The 16,620-nt window shown below is 43.5% G+C and overlaps 1 pseudogene; it reads left to right on the forward strand.

Moving 5' to 3' along the window:
* The first annotated feature begins 11,598 nt into the window (after nt 1–11,598).
* On the forward strand, nt 11,599–13,618 carry LOC119542531 (annotated as a pseudogene).
* Nucleotides 13,619–16,620: the final 3,002 nt, after the last annotated feature.

The raw sequence follows: 16,620 nt of genomic DNA on the forward strand, positions 1-16,620 counted from the left end.
AGAGCCTCTCCCACACCCCAGAGGCTCTTGGGCACAGGACAGGCAGAGACCCAGCAGGCAGACCCACATCCCATCTGCAGGGTGCCCTTGATCAGGCTCTCTGCATACCTGCTGTGGTCCCATGTTGCAGCCCCAGGACCAGGTTTCCCCAGAGCAGAGATCTGGTGCACTGGTTGCTTCCCCACCTGGTTTGAACTCCACCCAGCACACAGAAGTGTGGGGAAGACAGTCTTGAGACCACCAGTTGCAGGTATGTTAGGGAAAATGCACTCCAGCAAGCTGTTCCTCAAGAGTGCCACCTGCTAGTAGGATTCTGAAACTGCACTCAAGGAAACCAAATTATACATAAATGCTGAATTAATTCTGCACTTCCCAAAATAACCCAATCAAGACAAGCAAATGCCCTGAAACCAGCAGAAAATTACAAAGCACTTGAAGGATTTAGAAGATATGGACAAGTGATCTTGAACTTTGGGTGATAGAAAGTGAAAGCACAAAAGAATAAATGGTGAAATAAATTGAAAAATTTGAAATGGATCTCAAGAAAGTGATGGACAACATGAAGTGAACAAATATAAGAATCATTGGTGATCCAGAATGGAAAAAGAAGAGTAAAGGGCTAGGAAGAGTATTTGAAGAAACTGTTGGGGTAAACTTCCCAACCCTTCCAAACAAGATAAATATGCAAATTAAAGAAGCCAAGCAAACTCTCAAAAGAATAAATCTGAATAAACCTACTCTGTGATGTATGCTGATTAGATTGATAAATGCTGAAGACAACAAGAGACTTTAAAAGCATCAAGAGAGAAGTGATTCACCACATACAAAGGAAAGAATATAAGACTAAGTACTGACTACTCAGCAGGTTACATGGAAGCAGTGGTATGACATATTTCAGATCTGAAAGAGAAAAATTGCCAGCCAAGAATTTGTTATCCAGCAATTTTGAAGGAGAGTTTAAAATTTTCACAGACAACAAAGGCTGAGAGAATTTGTTAAAAAGAGACATGCCTTGCAAGAAATACTAAAGGGAGCTCTACCAGCTGAGGAAAAAAGAACATAGAGCTTTGAAAAAGAGCACAGAACTGAGGAGTTATTAGTAAGGGTAACTTAAAGGAAAAAAAAGGGGGGTGGTGGTGGAATATACCTAACAACTGAAAACTAAAGGGTAAGATGGCTGGTTCTAGAGCTCCCTTCACAGTAATAACTTTGAATGTGAGTGGATTAACTGTCCCATCAAAAAATACAAAGAATGGATTAAAAAATATGACCCAGCAATATGCTGTTTAGAAGAGACTCATTTTAGACTCTGTGACACAAAGAGACTGAAAGTAAAAGGATGGAAAAAAATTTCATACAAATTGCAATCAAAAGAAAGCTGGGGTAGCTATACTAATATTGGAGAAAATAGACTTTAAATACAAAGATGTCATAAGAGATAAAGAAGGACACTATATCATAATGAAAGGAATAATTCACCAGAAGAAATAACAATTATAAATGTTTATGCACCCAGTTAAGGAGCTCCAGAATACATGAGACAAACATTTGCTAAACCGAAGGGAACAGTAGACACAGCTACAGTAATAGTGGGAGACTTCTGTACACCACTCTCTTCTATAGATAGAACAACTAGACAGAGGACAAGTAAGGAAACTGAGAACTTAAACAATATGATAAATGAATTAGACTTAATAGACATATATAGATGGTTACATCCCCAAGTACCAGGTCATACACATCTAGAGCCTATGGAATATATTCCAAGATAGAGCATATGCTGGGGCATAAAACAAGTCTTAATAAATTTAAAAAGATTGAAATTACTCCAAGCACATTGTCTGACCACAATGGAATGCAACTAGAATCAAGAACCACCAAAGAACCAGATCTTGCACAAATATCTGGAGGTGAAACAACACAGTCTTAAACAACCAGAGGGTCAAAGAAGAAATAGCAGGAGAAATTGGTAAATAACTAGAGATGAATGTCATTGAGAACACTACATATCAAAACCTGTGGGATGCGGTGAAGACAGTGCTGAGAGGGAAATTTATAGCTCTAAATGCATATATCAAAAAGCAAGAAACAGCTAAAACTAAAGGCCTAATTGAACAAATGAAGAGGCTAGACAATCAACAGCAAATTAACCCATTACATAATAGAGACTATTTAACAGTAATATCTCATGAACACTTCACTAATACTAGGGATGAATAATTAGCAGCTGATATCAGCTCTAGGATGTGTTATATTATGATAATGTTCAAAGTTTAGGGTGATGATGACTGTACAACTAAGTGAAGATAATGTGAGAAACTGACCATTTATCTTGGGATCAAATACATATTAAGTGAAATTAGGAACACCCAACTTAATAAATCAAGCCTAGACTTGAGGTGTGCTCTTGTGAAACAGTGTTGTAAATGGGACAGTGAGCCTTCCTATAATTATGCCTGAGAGGTATATCCAGGGAGCCTTTTTTTTTTTTTTTTTTGCTTGGATGTGGCCTTTCTCTCTAAGCCTGGCTTAGGGATGGATTCATTGACCTCCCCCCACATGAAGAACATGACTCCCAGGGGAATGAATTTCACTGTTGACATGGGACCTGACTTCCACGGGTGAGGATTGCCCTGGAAGTGAGAGATTGGGGGTGCTTGCTAGACCAAAAGGGGGAAAAAAGGAAGGCAACAGGCTGAAGTCATAGTGGCTCAGAGATCCTGGATGGATTTGAGGGGCTAACCTGGAAGTTTCTCTTATGCAAGCTCCAACCAGACATCCTAAACAACCACAGTATTCCATGACCTTACCAAACATAGGTCCCAAATACCAAGGTCCCTACCAGAGATTCTATGAAAGATTCACTCACTAAGTTTTATCGCAGAAACTTAAATCCACCAGAGTGTTCCTATGCCAGACAAGTCCTAAAATCCAGAGGCAACAGCCTCGTTGACAGCAATCAGATGCAGATACCCTCACCATGCTGTTGACACACCATTTCAATATGAACAATTTAGGGTGCTCATGCCTAGACACCCTGAAGATAGAGAAAGGGAATAAGTAAGTGGAAGGGGTAGCCACAAATAAGATTTAACAAATGTTTTTCTATACTGAAACTTTATATACATATATATTACTTTTTTTAATGCTAAGGGGCTGGAATAGCTGGAAGGAAATAAATGACTTGGTGGAACTGAAACCTGTAACATCCATTAAAATTTGCTGTATAGCTACTCAATGAATTGTGATTTCAAAATCTTCACCTTTCTATATATGTGATATATTACATAATAAGGAAAGAACTGAAACTGTGGAACCATAATCCATAACAATTTTTGAAATTACCTATACAAATGCTTGTTGAGCTGTACATTGAAAATTAACATCTCCCTGTATGTATGTTATATTTTACAATTTTTGAAATAGCTGAAGTTGTGGAATGGTGATCCATGACCATTTGCTCTCTAACTACTTGTTAAATCATATATTGAAAGTTATTACTGTTATGTACATATATTAAAATTCTAAAAATGAGAGGGCAGTAATAGATCTGACAATTAAAAACCAAACATAAGATGCCTGATTTAAGAACAGTCTCCACAGTAATAACTTTGAATGTGAATGGATTAAACTTTCAATTAAAAGATACAGATTGGAGAATGGATTAAAAAGCATGATCCATAGTTATGCTGTTTACAAGAGATTCATCTAAAACCCCACAACACAAAAATATTGAGAGTGAAAAGATGGAAAAAAATGTTCCATGCAAGCTGCCACTGAAAAAAGAAGGGGTAGCTATTCTAATATCAGGGAAAATAGACCTTAAATGCAAAGATATCATAAGAAACAAAGAAGGATGCTATATATAAATAAAAGGATAATTCACCAAGAAGAAATAAAAATCATAAATGTTTATGCACCCAATCAAGGTGCTCTGAAGTACATGAAACATCAGCTAAACTGAAGGGAGCAATAGACATTTCTACAATAATAGTGCTGGACTTCAATACATCACTCTCTTCTCTAGAGAGAACATCTAGAAAGTGGACCGATAAGGAAACTGAGAATCTAAACAATGTGATAAATGGATTAGAATTAACAGACATATATAGATCCTTACATCCCAAAGTACCAGGATATACATTCTTCCCTAGCACTCATGGAATGTTCTCTAGGATGGATCACATGCAGGGGCATAAAACAAGTCTTAATAAATTTAAAATATTAAAGTTATTCGAAGTACATTCTCTGACCATGATGGAATGCAACTAGAAATCAATAACCACCAAGGAACCAGACCTTTCTCAGATTTATGGAGGTTAAACAACACACTCCTATACAAGTGGGTCAAAGAAGAAATTGCAAGAAAACTCCATAAATATCTAGAGACAAATGAATATTAGAATACAACATATCAAAATCTATGGGATGCAGTGAAGGCAGTGTTTAGAGGGAAATTTATAGCTCTAAATGTATACATCAAAAAGAAGAAAGAGCCAAAACCAAATAACTAATGGAAAAATAGAAGAGACTAGAGACTGATCAGCAAACTAACTCTTAAGCAAATTGAAGAAAAGAAGTAACAAAGATTAAAGCAGAAATAAATGAGCTGGAGAACAAAAACAAAATAGAGAATATATTAAAAAAAAGTTGGTTCTTTGAGAAGTTCAAAAAGGTTGACAAACCCTTAGCTAGACTGATAATGTCAACAACAAAAGGGAAGACCCAAATAAGCAAAATCAGAAATGAGAGTAAGGACATTACTATGGGCCATAAAGAAGTTTAAAAAATCATAAGAGGATATATCATGAACAAGTGTATGCCAACAAAGTAGAAAACCTAGAAGAAATGGACAGTTTCCTGGAAATACATGACTGACCCAAGAAGAAACAGAAAACCTTAACAAACCAATCACAAGCAAAAAACCAATCATTCATCAAAAAGCTTCCAAAATATAAAAATATAAAATATAAAAGATGGCTTCACAGGGGAATTTTGTTAAACTTTCCAAAAACAATTGACACCATTCCTGCTCAAATTTTTTTAAAAAATTGAAGAAAAAAGGACACTACCTAAAAACATCTGAAAAGCAACAGTGTTGTGTAAACAGCATTAGGCCATGGGGAGGGGGGAGTGAGACTGGGCCTGTACCAGTTAAAGGAAGCAAAACTTTACTGTTTAGGGGAGGCAAAGCTGCGGTTGCACGCATCAGCCAAGCGTAACCCGTTTAACAATAACTGCTCCAGGTCCAAGTGAAACTTTTTGTAACCCTTTAATGATCAATAGCTGCTCCAGCTCCAAGTGAAACTCTTTGTGAAATTGTTTTTGTGAAATTGCTTTTTATGATCAATAACTGCTCCAGTTCCAAGTGAAACTCTTTGTGTAATTGTTTTTTGTGATCAAGAGCTAAGCTGCCAACTCTGCTTCTGTTAGAATAGCTTGCTTGCTTGCATTTCTAGGATATGGTTTCTGTCTATATAAGGCACCAGCGCACACAGGTGGGGGCTGCTTGCTGAACTCCCTGCGTGGAGTGAGAGACGGCAGCCGCCTGCTAGCTGGCTAATAAAAGGCTCTTTAAATTCTGTTTGGCTGTCTCGTACTTCAACTCGCGGGCACCATAACACCTAACTTATTTTATGAAACTAATATTGCTCAAATAACAAAATCAGGTAAAGATACTACAAAAAAGGAAAACTATAGGCCAATCTCCCTAAGGAATATAGATGCAAAATTTCTCAGCAAAATACTTAAAACCTTACCCAAAGTCACATTAAAAGAATGATACACCACAACTGAGTGGGGTTCATTCCTGGCACAAAAAGGTGGCTCAACATAAGAAAATTAACCAATGTAATACAACACATTAACAAATCAAAAGGGAAAAATCAAATGATCACCACAATAGACCCTGAAAAAGCATTGACAAAATTCAGCATCCCTTTTTGAAAAAAACAGTTCAAAAGGTAGGAGCTGAAGGAACATTACTCAATACAATAAAGGGCATAAATGAAAAACACACAAGCAGCATAGTACTCAATGATGAGAGATTGAATGCCTCCCTCCCTCTGATTGGGAAAGAGACAAGGATGCCCACTGTCACCACTCTTATTCAGCATTGTGCTAGAAGTTCTAACAAGAGCAATTCACCAAGACAAAGAAATAAAATGTATCCAAATTGGAAAGGAAGAAATAAATTTGTTATTATTTGCAGGTGACATGATCATATATTTGGAAAATCCTGAGAAATCAATGACAAAACTATTTGAGCTAATAAAAAAATAAAGCAGGTGGGATACAAGATTAACGCATGTAAGTCAGTAATGTTTCTATACCCTAATAATGACTTAGCTGAAGAGGCAATGAAGAAAAAAATTCCATTCACAATAGCAACTAAAAAAATCAAGAACCTAGGAATAAACTTAACCAAGGATGTAAAAGACATCTATGCAAAAAATTACAAAACATGACTGTGCCAGTTTGCATACATTATATCCCTCCAAAACACCATTGTCTTTGATGCAATCTTGTAGGGGCAGATGTATTAATGTTGATTAGGTTGGAATCTACTGGTTTAGTGTTTCCATGGAGATGTGACTCAATCCACTGTATGTGAGACCTTTCATTGGATTATTTCCATGGAAGTGTTACCCCACCCATTAGGGTGGGTCTTTATTGGATCACTGGTGTACTTTACAAAGAGCCACACAGGCCCAAACACTGCTGGAGCTTACAGAGACATTTTAAAGAAGGCCATTGAAAACAGAGTTTTGGTGATGCTTTGTATGTTCTAGCCCAGAGTTTGCCCCAAGAAGCTACAGTGAAGTGGGACACTTGGAAGAATGCATAGGAGCTGAGAGAGGAGCTGGGACATAACCTGGAATCAGCAGATGCAAGCCACATGCCTTCCCAGCTGATGGAAGTTTTCTGGATGCCATTAGCCTTCCTTTGGTGAAGGTATACTTGTTGATGTCATAGGTTGGACACTTTTATGGCATTAAGACTGTAACTTTGTAACCAAATAAACCACCTTTATAAAAGCCAATCTATTTCTGGTGTTTTGCATAATGGACAGCATTGGCAAACTGGACCAATTACTAAGAAATCAGTGGGGACCTAGTTAGGTGGAAATACATGTTCATGTATAGGAAGGCTAAGCATCATTCAAATGTTAATTCTATCCAAACTCATCTATGGATTCAATGGGATTCCAATCAAAGTCCCAATAACCCACTTTGTAGATTGGAAAAGCTAGTTATCAAATTTATTTGGAAGTGAAAGGGGCCTAAAATTGACAAAAACATTCTAAAGAAGTACAAAGTGTGGGGACTTACATGTTCCGATATAAAACCTACTATAAAGCCACAGTTGTCAAAACAGCATAGTTTTTGCACAAAGACAGACATTGATAAATGGAAACGAATCCAGAGATTTGAAATAGACCACCAGATCCATGGTCTGCTGATTTTTGATAAGGCCACCAAATCCACTGAACTGGAATGGAAGAGTCTCTTCAAGAAATGGGTCTGGGAGAACTGGATAGCCATAACCAAAACAATGAAAGAAGACCCCTACCTCACACCCTATACAAAAATTAACTCAAAGTGGATCAAAGACCTCAACATAAGAGAAAGCATAATAAAACTATTAGATGATAATATGGGGAAACATCTTCAAGACCTATTAATGGAAGGTAGCTTCTTAGACTTTACACCCAAAGCACAAGCACTAAAAGAAAAAATAGAAACATGGGCACTCCTCACAACAAAAGCTTCTATGCCTCAAAGACTCTGTCAAAAGGTGAAGATCAGCCAATTCAATGGGAGAAAATATGTGGAAACCAAATATTTGATAAGAGACTGATATCCTGCATGCGTAAAGAAATCTTACAACTCAATGACAATAGAACAAACAGCCCAATTATAAAATGGGTAAAAGTTGTGAAAAGACATTTTTCTGAAGAGGAAATACAAATGGGTAAAAACACATGGAAAATGATTCAACTTCACTAGCTGTTAGGGAGATATACATCAAAACCACAATGGGATATCATATCACACCAGTAAGAATGGCTGCCATTGAACAAACAGGAAACAACAAATGCTGGGGAGTATATGGAGAAATTTGAAATCTTATTCACTGCTATTGGGAATGTATAATGTTACAGTCACTGTGGAAGTCAGTTTGGTGTTTCCTCAGAGAACTAGATATCCAGTTACCCTACAAACCAGCAGTTCTACTTCTCTATATACCAGAAGATCTGAAATCAGTGGCACAAACAAATACTTGCACACCAATATTCGTAGTGACATTGTTCACAATTGCCAAGATATGGAAATAATCCATGTGTTTTTCAACAGATGAGTGGATAAACAAAATGTGAATAATGGAATAATATACAGCAGTAGGAAGGAATGAGGTCCTGAAACATAGGGCATATGGAAGAATCTTGAAGACATAATGCTGAGTGAAATAAGTCATACACAATGAACTTCCTGAACAATGGAAAATCAGTGTCTTATAATGTAGATTATAAGTGACTTAGAGATAGACAGAAGCTAGTAAAGGGGAAATGATAACATAACATGTTCACATACATAAATGAGGGTGAAGTTAAAGATCTGGGAATGGATAGAGGTAATGATTGTACATTAATGGGATTATGGGTATCGCAGCTGCATTTCAGGTGAACAAAATTGAAAGGGGTTGTTTAAAGGCATGTATCACACAGATTAGCACTACAAATATAAATAAGTGCTTGCATGATATACTTCAGTTATGACACTGGTTTAAAGAGTTAACAACAGAGTGGTATATGGGGAAAACTAATTTGCGCACACTAGATGCTCTTTTTAATAGGAATACTTCAGCAGTACCACACAAACACTAGGGATAAATAATTAAGTGCTGATAATGATTTTTGGGTGTTTTAGGTCATGAGAATTTTTAAATGGTGAGTGATGATGATTGTACAGCTAAGTGGAGATAATGTGAGACACTGTTTATATTGGAAAGAACAAATGTTATAGCAAAATTAGGAATACCCCACTAAGAAGTGAAGTCCTTGATATTGAGGCTTGTTCTTGTGCAACATATGTCTGTAAAGGGGAAGGTAAGCCCATCTATAATTTATGCCTAGGAGCCACTTCCAGAGAACCTCTGTTGTTGCTCAGTTGTGGTCTTTCTGTCTCTAAGCCCTAGCATGCAAATAAATGCATTTCTCCCCCGCCCCACATTGGACATGACTCCCAGGGGAGTGAATCTCCTTGGCAACATGTGGCAAAACACACGAATGAGCCTGGGCCTGGCAACAAGAGATTGAAAATGCCTTCTTGACCAAAATGGAAAAAAGAAAGGTAACAAAATAAAGTTTCATTTGCCAAGAGATTTCAACTAGAGTCAAGAGGCTATCCTGCAGGTTACTCTTATGCAACCTTTGGGTAGATATTCAAAATGGCCACAGTATGCCAAGCCCAAATCAACAGTAGTCTCAAAAATCCTAAAGAATACCCAGGTCCCTATCTGAGGCTTGGTAAAAGTTTCAATCACTAAGTTTATTTTTCAGAAACTTAAATCTTCCATATTCCTATGCCAGATAAATCCCCAAACCCAGAGACAACAATCTCTTCAAGAACATCAATCAGCAGCATCCCCTCCCCCATAATGTTGACACCCCTTTTCAATATGAACAAGTTAGGGTGGTCACTGCCCAGATATCCTTGAAGATTGAGAAAATGATCAAATGAGAGGGAGAAGTAGCAACTGACAAGATAGGATTTAAGAAAGGATTAAGAACACTGAATATTTTATATAAATACTTTTCTTAGTCTCTAGGGTATTAGATAAGCTAGAAGGAAATAACTGAAATGGTAGAACTACATCCCATTATATTCCTTGAAATTTGCTCTTTAACTACTTGTTAAATCTACTTTGAAGTCATCATTTTTCTGTATATATGTTTTATTTCATGATAAAAATTGTTTAAAAATGAGGATTAAGACTAACTTTGAGTGCAATGGGTCACATCTCAATTGAGATAACATAACTGAAATGTCCCACCCACAATAGTTCTGCACCCACAGGATGGAGTGAAAGAATGTGGTCTTTGCTGGGAAACATAAAGCTTCAAACCATCACAGTCCCCATGACCCTCAAGCAGTCCCTGTGCTGTGGCTTCCATGTCAGCTATCTGTAGCCCTTCCCGTTCTCCCCTGGTCATGAGCTCCTTGGAGCAGGGCACCCACCACTTTTCTTGCCTCCATTCCAGCACCCAGCACAACTGGCACACCCATCATGGGTGTGACAAAACCCAAACTGGAACCAAGACAAGGCACAGGGAAGGCAAGCTGTGCCCTCTGTCAAAGGACCTAGCAGGACAGTGGGGATATGTGAATTACTTTCCCAAGTTAAGGAGTGATTACAAAATTTGAAAGCCCGTAACCAAAGGACACACAAACTCAGGCTTCTGTCTCTGAGTGTTGGTTGTGTTGAGGCTCTCTAAGGGACAGCACCATGGGAAAAGTCTGGTCCACTACTATTGGGGAAAGGTGTTGGTGGGAGCTGCTCCAGGCCCTGCCTCAGCTGGGGGAGAGCACCTCCAGACCTGCAAGCTGTTAAATACTCTTGCTCTTTCCAGAACAGAGAGCAAGCTTTCCTCACATGTTCCCTGGGTGTGGGGGACCATGGTGTAGCAGCCTTGGCAGGCTCTCCCTGCCCCCTGCTCTGGGAAATGCCTCTACCTTGCCTCTGGGCTCCCTCATCTTCCCCTTTGGGTCATGGTGTCTGGGTTTTAACCAGCTTAACTAAATGTAAAATTTGGTCCAAATCCCAGCCCATCTGCAGTGGAAGAAGATGTTGACTCAGGCCTACTGAGAATTTTGCTGACTTGTAGTCAGCTCTGGACAGTGGGCTCCAAGTAGAGTTCCTAGTGCTGGGGAGGGTGTGACCTCAAGGCAGGAGGTCAGGTGTCCTTGGGTGCCCGTATGCTGGCCAGGGAGACTGGGGCCAGAGGTCTGCAGCTGCACTACCACTTCAGGACATGTTTGGCCTGCAGCTGGGCTGGAAGCCCAGGGTCGTGCTCAAGGTGCTTGAGGCCATGCGTGAGGTGGTGCTCTAACATGGAGAAGACATCTGAGACCTCCTGCCCATGCACCTCAAGAAACAGCTGGACTTGGGGCCCCATGCAGAAGGTAGGGGGTGGCAGAGGCAGAGACTGGTTCCTAGTGGGAGTAGTGACCCTGGGGCCAGCAGGAAAGAGCAGGCTTGGCTGGCTTGGCATGGGAGGCTGGAAAAGGCCCACCCATGTGGGGAGAGACAGCAGAAGGGTGCAGCAGGTATCAGTGGGGGACATTAGGGAGGGTAGGCACAGGGTGGGGCCTGACAAGGCTGGGTGGGAAGTTCCAAGCATATTGAGCTGGGTAGAGGGTAGAGTTGGCATCTCCCTGAACAAGAAGGAGAAGCATCAGGTTGGGTGGGGATGGAGGGCAGAGCCAAGGCATGCACAGGTCATGCTCATGTGCTTGCCCTGCCCTGCCAGCAGTTGTGACACCAGCACACAATGGACCTGGGGGGCATGAGCAGTGGCACTACTCTGTGTCTACCATGCATGATTTTGGTCTGGGCAAGAAGTCACTGGAGCAGTGGGTGACCGAGGAGGCCACCTGCATCTGTGCTGCATTTGCTGGCCATGCTGGTGAGTGCAGGGCCAAGGGTGCAGGGGCATGTGGCACAACTTTCCCTGACCCACACCTTACATTTATTCCCAACCACCTGAACCAAGTGGTGTGCAATGTGATCACCTCCCTCACCCAGGGGTGCCACTATGAGTACAGCGAACCATTCTTTCTCAAGTTCCTGGGGCTGGTGGAGGCTGCAGGGAAGGATTTGAGCTTCCTCGGAGAGGTGCATGGAGTCAGGCATCAGGGCCCAGCGTGGTCCTGGAGGAGGCCTCTGCCCTGCACCTGGCACTCCTGGAGGGGGATTTGTGCCTGGGTGCTAGGGGAGGAGGGGAATGCCTGGGTGCAGCAGGGCAAGAATACAGGTCCAGAGCTCAGGGCAGGAGATAGGGCCCCTCGTGCCTGGGACAGAGCCTGGCCAAGGAGGAGGCTGATGAGAGGCAGGATGTAAGGCCCTGCTCTTTAGCCCACACAGTTGGTGAATGGGATCCCGGTGCTCCTGTGCAATTTGGGCCTGGCCAGCAAGGGCTTCCCAATGCAGACAGCCCTCATGGACCTGCTGGACCAGTTGGTCATGGACCACAGGAAGGCCTAGGACATGGCCCAACCTCCCATTATCTGACCAATGTCTTTCTGGGTGAGGTGGAGTTGGTGAGAGGCAGAAACATGTGGGATGGGCCTGAGGGCCCAGAGGGGCTGGGATGTTGGTCTGGGCATTACCCAGTGGCCAGGCAGCCACTGTCTGGGACAGCCCTCCCTCTGACCTTGAGCCAGCCCTCTCTGCCCAACCCAGGCCAAGGGGAACCCTAAGAGCAGCTTCAATGATGCCAATCTGTGCCTGGTGGTGGCTGACACGTTCATGGCGGGGAAGGTGTCCACCTCAATCATGCTGGCCTGGGCCCTCCTGCTCATGATCCTGCACCCAGACATACAGCATGAGCCCTGCCTGGGACATGGAGGGTGGGGGCCAGCAGTGCTCAGGCAGAGTGTCAACTGGGTGCCTGAGCTTCATCTGGACACCAGGGTCATTGACCAGAGCTGGGCCCAGGCTCCTGTAGCAGTGGTGCCTCCTCCATGTGGACACTGCCCCCAAGAAAGGTGGGATATGCAATGGTCAGGGCATGGTCAGCACCCAGCTTCCTGGACTCTGATTCACTTTGGGTGCTTGTCTGCCCTTCTGCATCCACAGGGAGATTGATGAGGTGATAGGGCAGGGGTCAAGGCCTGATATGGTGGATGAGGGGTGCATGCCCTTCACTACAGCTGTGATCCATGAGGTGCAGCCCTTCAAGGACATTATCCCCCTGTGTGCGGCACATGACCTCCCATGACACTGAGATCCAGGGTGTCCACACCCCCAAGGTAAAGCCTGGCCACCCTCCCCCTGCCAACCCTGGGGACAGAGTTCAGGGAAATTCCCTGGGTGGAGCATGTCTTGAATGAGTTCAGGTGTGTGCCAGGCAGATAGTGTGTGCCCATGCCTGTGCAGTAGGAGAGGGTGCATCATCCCCCAAACCTAGACTCTCACCCCCAGCCTGGCATGTCCTGCACAGGGGACACAACTCATCCTCAATGTGTCATCGGTGCTGAAGGACCCACTGCCTGGGGGAAGCCCTTCTGCTTCCACCTGGAACACTTCCTGGATGCCCAGGCCCATTTTCTCAGCAGGTGCCAATGGTGTGCTAGGCCCTGCCCTGTTTCTGAGGGGTCTTGGATGGGCAGGTTCTTGGCTGTCACTCCTCACCAAGCCCCCAGTGCCTACACACAAGCCACTACGCATGCCTCAGGGATCCCTTGGACCACTTGGAGCTCTTTCTTGTCTTCACCTGCCTCCTGCAGTACTTCAGCTTCTCGGTGCCCACCAGGCAGTCCTGGCCCAGCAACCATGTCCTCTTTCCTTCTTGGTGACCCTGACCCCCTACCAGCTCTGTGCCTTGCCCCACTAGGGAGGGTCACCAGGACCCCAACCCCAACCCCACCCAGAGACCCTGAACTACAATAAACCAGTGTGGCGGCTCCCACCTCACTCTTTGTCAAGGTGCTGCTTGGCTGGTGTCTCAGCTGCCTGCCTGGGGTCAGCTCCTTGTCCTATGCCCAACAATTTGCTCCATTTCCCTTTCCAAATGGCTCCATTTTCCAGATGGGTATACTGAGTCTCAAAGGGTGCCTGGCTTTCCTTCCCTTCCTCCCCACATCCCCCATTGAGTCCCAATATTGGTTCCCTGGGTTTGTGACTGCTGATACAGAGGCCTCAGCTTCTGGAATGTCAGGCTGGTTAGGGACAGGAATGGGCTGCTGAGAAGAAGGTGTAATCACTGGCAGGGATTAGGGAGGGGCTGCACCAAGTGATCCACAAGAACACAGGGGACTCAGCAATATGCTAGGAGGATATACAGAACTAGGAAAGCTGCTATAACTCATGTCCCATAGTCAATGTGGTTCCATTTACAATGGGGCCATTTTGTCCTCAAGGCCTGAGCTAGTTAGCACACATGCTTTGCACTTGGGATTGTTTGGTCTCCTGTACTGGAATAGACATGTGCTAGTTACACTTGGATGTGATTTCTTTGGTGTGGGCTGCAGGGCCTCCTGTGTCCATTGGGACTCAGGGTGGGCCTGGCCCCAGGGGAGTTCAGACCACCCTCCTGATCTCATCCCATCAGAAAACCTGTCCTGTACAGTAGCTTTACATCCACCCAGAGGGTGCTCTCTATTTGTGCACAGGGCACTGTGGCATGCTGGGTGTGCTGCTGCTATGGCCTGTCCTGAGTAACCAGAACTCTTTGTAAACAATCAGTCACCAGGGTCACAAGGTTTATAGTTACACAGTGATTGACCTGCTGTGACCCAAAGAGTCTCATGGACTCCTGCCAAATATACCTTTGTCTTGTCTGTAACCCAAATGATAATGGTCAATTAATGGGCACATTAGTGGAGTGCCAAAGAGCCATCACAGTCAGTCCAGCTCAGCATCTTATTGTGTGCCCAGAATGATGCCACACAGGTCTGCAGGCTTCCACACAACCTTGTCAGAGTCCAAAAGAAGGAGCAAGCCTGGCAAATGTGACTTCACCCTCTTGTGCATCCTCTGTAATTGTGCCAAGAGTCAGTGTTATTCTCCTCCTCTGCACCCCTCTCAAGGCACTGACATAATCCTGGACTTCCCTTGATGCCTGGTCCACTTATTCATTCTTTCCCCCTTGGCTACTATTTCTCCTTCACTCCACTGGTCACTGAGTTTTATCTACATGTGTCCAACTTTGAAAGGAACATTGGGTTTCCAACTGTGCTGGTCTAGTTTGTTGACAATGAGTCCCTGAGTCTCCTCTCGGTTCCCTCCATTCATATAGAATAGGGTCACTCAGGTGCAGAACCCCTGGGCCCTGTATCATGAGGCAGGACAGCAGGTCACACTGTCAATGCCAACTTTGCCAGATGGGGCCAAGGTACAGTCCATCCCAACAGGTCATTAACAGTTCCTCCATGAAGATGCAATGTTACAGTTCACAGATTCTTGCTCAGGGCCACCTACATCTTGTAGGAAAAATGATGTTGAGGTGATGTGGGAAGAATAGGATATTCAGTCATTCTGGCACCCCACCCCAGATGCCCTGGAAAGCAGAGGAATCTATGAAGGAAACTTCCTGTGGCTCCCTCATGGTGAGGGTGAGCACACACTCATGAACAGGTGTAAGTTAGCACTTCCTGCCTTTATCACCCCCTGTTTTGGGCAACAATGATCTCAGTTGTTCATTTCACTGCTCTTTCAAACCACTTCCATCCTGAGGATGAAACACAACCTGCTGCATCCATTTGAGGAAGTAGCACTTGCATGATGTTGAATGCTATGAGCTGAAAACTGTTTTGCTTGGTCTGAAGAAATGCAACCGGGTGATCAAATTGGCAGAGTAATATATTAGTGTCCTGGGACTGCTGTAACAAAATACCACACACTGCATGGCTTCAAACAACACATCTCTCTTCTCATAACTCTGGAGACTAGAGGTTCAGGCATCTCTGATCCAGGAAGGCCTCATCTTAACTTGATTATCTCCAAAGTCCCTGTTTTCTAGAGGTCACCTCTACAGTTCCTGAGGTTTGAACTTGGGCATATCATTTGGGGGACACCCTCCAATTTAGGACAAGGCTTCCATGGCCCAGCAGATCCATCTGATGGTGTCTACTTGCCAGCTATGTCCAGGGCCTTTCTTTCAGGAAACTTTCCTATGGCCATATGCACCCTGCGTCACTCATGCTTGAAGATAGGACAGTTCTAGTTGGCATTTTGTACCTCAGATGGTGCAAGAGCGATGAGCCAAACATCATTTCATCTCTACATTTCTGCAGCTCCCCTGTGTTCACTTATTCCCTGGGCCCAGGTGGCCACTTCAAGTGGGAACACGAGGATAGCCCCTTGTGGTTCCAGTCCCCTTCCAGTCCTGGAAGGCCATTCTGATGGGCATCAACCTTTCCTATTTTAATGCAACATTAAATTCCCATAGTAATTTCCCCATAGCTGTGCTCCATCCAATCATAACTTGTATAGGCCAGTTGTACTTTTCTTGCCTGACCATATTGCCAGGCCAGTGGCCTCTGTCCATGAGTCAGTAAGAACCCAAACATACAGAATCATGTTCAGTTTTCCATCACTGCAAGGAAAACAGCATGCCACTCAGCCCGCTTGTCTAATTTGGTCTCACCTTCTTAAATCAAGAGTTTTCTATCAGTCAGTCCCAGGGCAGTGGCCCTCCAAAGAGGATTCTGTCTCTCTGTCTTGTTACTGATACACCTAAGCCAAGCAGCTATTTGTTGGTCAGTAGGAGCTGATCATAGCACATCAACCAGGTGCAAAGGGATGCAGCAGCTCCCCTGGGGGTTCCAAACACATTGCTAGGGGGTAATTCCAGGCCACCTGTTTGAGAAAATCATGAGTGCATCTTTGTTCCCC

This window comes from Choloepus didactylus, chromosome 8 (assembly GCF_015220235.1).
Source record: "Choloepus didactylus isolate mChoDid1 chromosome 8, mChoDid1.pri, whole genome shotgun sequence".
In the NCBI taxonomy this organism is placed as follows: Eukaryota; Metazoa; Chordata; class Mammalia; order Pilosa; family Megalonychidae; genus Choloepus; species Choloepus didactylus.